Below are 3,629 nucleotides of genomic sequence, written 5' to 3' on the forward strand. Positions count from 1 at the left end.
GACGCAGCTCCTCCTTCATCGCTCTCATTGCAGAGCGGGTGTCTTTGGTCGCCATCATGGCCTTCTCCAGGTCTGTCCTCTTCGCTCGATCTTCATTTTTGAGAAGCTCGTAACGGTCAGCGGCATTCTTTAATTCCACAGCCATCCTGGCTATTTCCTCCTTGCTTTGGCAGTGAGCAGCCTGTTCGGCTTTCAGCTCCTCGACTGCCTTTAGGGCGGCCGCATCACTTTTCCTGGCTTGTTCTTTGGCTCGGGAAAGTTCCGCCCGAAGGTTCTCCACGGCCGCAGCTCCATCTGCATTCACAAACATGTTATAGATACTGGTATCGTGCTCCTCTTACCATGTGTCACCAGAGAAATCACATACCCTGTGCCTCGTCAAGCCGCTTGTTGACAAGTACGATGTCGGCATCTGCCACATCAAGCTGTCGCTTTAGCTCGGCAAACTCATCAGTCCGGCTGGCCACCGGACCTTCCACCACATGCATATTTAGGCGGCATGATTATTCCTGGGACTATGATCCTATGTTTGTCGTCGTCTTCGACAACAACCAGAGTCTCAGGGGCTACTATCTACACAGGGCACACCTAAACATGTGCGGCACTGTAAAAAACGTACACCATTTCACGTACCTCAAAGCCCTTCAGTAGACTCATAAAGGCTTCATGCAACCCGCTTTCGGCGGAGGAAATCCTTTCAATCACCGTACCCATCAACGTGCGGTGCTCTTCTGAGATAGCCGCTTGCTTTAGCAGATCCTCCAGTACTTCCGACCGCACACCAGGCAGTGCCGGACTCTTCCGATTGATCTTTTCAAAAGCCGGATACTGAGGACTTCAGGTAGCCAAAAAGTTATCCTCTGGCCCTGCTGGATCAGGAGAAACCCTCCGCGACCACACTTCAGGGTCGCCCGCCTCATGAGACGGGATGGCAGGGGGAGGCGTCTCGCTCTCCATCATCTCCGGAAGAAGATCCCCAAAAGACGAACTCTGTTGAGACGGGCTATAATCCGAACTGCAAGATGAATACTTCGGTTATTTTCCTCAGAAGTAAGGCATGATATTTCCACCATAAAGGACCCTTCTACTTACGGCTCGGTGGAGGGATGTCCCCCTTCCAGGTGTTGTATGGCCGGGGTATCCCCCGGGGCAGGACCCTCTGGCGAAGATTTCTTCCCCCGTTTCGAGACCACGGTCTCCAGGTCGTCAGAGGCGGTTCTCTTCCTTCCTTGAGGAGAGGGAATTGCAGTTCCTTCTCCCTGGTCACCCTCCTTCACGGAGGTGTTGTCTTCTTTGTCCCCTGCTTTTTTTTCCTGAGGGCGCTTGATAAGGCACGAGCTCTAGCATCCTGGTTAGCATGGGATTCGGTGAGGTCTCGGGGAGGGGGGGCGGACACCTGATCAACTTTGCCTTCGCTACCCAATCCTGGTCAAAGAGCGGCTTTTTTAGAGCGACGTTGTGATAAATAAACAGATAACGTGTCCGGTTGCGGGACTACTTACTTTGGTATCCGGGCGATTGCAGCTCAGACCTGCATCCTCAGTGATGTCCGGCCGCGTTACTTGTGGTCCGAAGAACAATGTATACATCTCCTCGAGCGTCATGCCGAGGAAGTGCTGAATAGCTCGCGGTCCCTCCGGGTTGAACTCCCACATGCAGAGAGGACGACGTTTGCAGGGCAAGACCCGACGCACTAACATGACTTGCATCACCTTGGTCAAATTAACATCTCCCTTGAGGAGATCTTGGATGCGGCTCTGTAGTATTGGCACATCCTTTGATGGCCCCCAGTCTAGCCCCTTACTGATCCACGACGTCAGTCGTGGCGGGGGGCCCGAGCGAAAAGCGGGGAGACCTACCCACTTGTTACTCCTAGGAGCTGTGATATAAAACCACTCTCGTTGCCATAAGCCGGACACCTCCTGGAAAGAACCCTCCGGCCATAAGGCATTGACGCCTTTGCTTATCACGGCGCCTCCGCACTCCGCGTGTCACCCCTCGATCATCTTTGGCTCCACCTTGAAGGTCTTGAGCCACAGGCCGAAGTGGGGGGTAACGCAAAGAAAGGCTTCACACATGACGATGAACAATGAAATATGGAGGATAGAATCCGGGGCCAAATCATGAAAGTCCACCCCGTAATAGAACATGGGCCCCCTCACGAAGGGATCTAGCGCAAAGCCTATCCCTCGGAGGAAGTGAGATACGAACACGACGCTCTAACCGGGCTTGGGAGTGGGAATAAGCTGCCCTCGAGCAGGCAGCCTATGCGAGATTTCGCCGGTCAAGTATCTGGCCTCCCTTAGCTTTTTCACGTCTTCCTCCATGATGGAGGAAGGCATCCACCGACCTTGAAGGTTGGATCCGGACATGGTCGGAGGTCCGAAGCACCTAAACTTGAGCTTTGGGTGTTGGAACTCGAGGCGGGAGGTGGATTCGATTAAGATCGAGAAGGAAAAAGAATAGGCCTTGGTCTCCTTATAAAGAGGTTGAATACCAAGTGTCCTCCTCGTGACCGTTTGTGACTTGCCTACAATCGAGGGGTCATACCAACGGGCATGATTGGGTTACCCATGTCCGTGTTGATGAGAATCCCGTAATAAAGGGGACACGATCTCTGCTCCGACAAGACGTGCCAAGGAAACCGCCTCGCTATACACGCTTAGATTGGTTATGAAAAACGATTCGAATAAATGACCTGGCTGTGGTGTGATGTCACACTACGAAATACGTTAGCAGATTAGATTTGTGGAAATATTATTCTCTCTACGGTGGTATGTGGAACTTGTTTTGCAGAGCCGGACACGATCCTCGTGTTCAAAATCTTCTATGAAATATTCGGAGGAGGAACCCGCCTTGCAATGCCGAAGACAATCTGCGCGCCGGACTCATCGTCATTGAAGCCTGGTTCAGGGGCTACTGAGGGAGTCCTGGATTAGGGGGTATTCGGATAGCCAGACTATTTCCTTTGGCCGGACTGTTGGATTATGAAGATACAAGATTGAAGACTTCGTCCCGTGTCCGGATGGGACTCTCCTTGGCGTGGAAGGACAGCTTGGAAATACGGATATGTAGATCTCCTTCCTTGTAACCAACTCTGTGTAACCCTAGCCCCCTCCGGTGTCTATATAAACCGGAGGGTTTAGCCCGTAGGACCAAGGACAACAATCATACCATAGGCTAGCTTCTAGGGTTTAGCCTCTATGATCTCGTGGTAGATCAACTCTTGTAATACTCATATCATCAAGATCAATCAAGCAGGAGTAGGGTATTACCTCCACCGAGAGGGCTCGAACCTAGGTAAAAACATCATGTCCCCCGTCTCCTGTTACCATCCGCCTTAGACGCACAGTTCGGGACCCCCTACCCGAGATCCGCCGGTTTTGACACCGACAAACACCTTTATAATCACCCAGTTACGTTGCGACATTTGGTAGCACACAAAGTGTTCCTCTGGTAAACGGGAGTTGCATAATCTCATAGTTACAAGAACATGTATAAGTCATGAAGAAAGCAATAGCAGAATACTAAAGGATCAAGTGCTAAGCTAACGGAATGGGTCAAGTCAATCACATCATTCTCCTAATGATGTGATCCCGTTAATCAAATGACAAGTCATGTCTATGGTT

Source organism: Triticum aestivum, chromosome 1B (genome assembly GCF_018294505.1).
Source record: "Triticum aestivum cultivar Chinese Spring chromosome 1B, IWGSC CS RefSeq v2.1, whole genome shotgun sequence".
NCBI lineage: Eukaryota > Viridiplantae > Streptophyta > Magnoliopsida > Poales > Poaceae > Triticum > Triticum aestivum.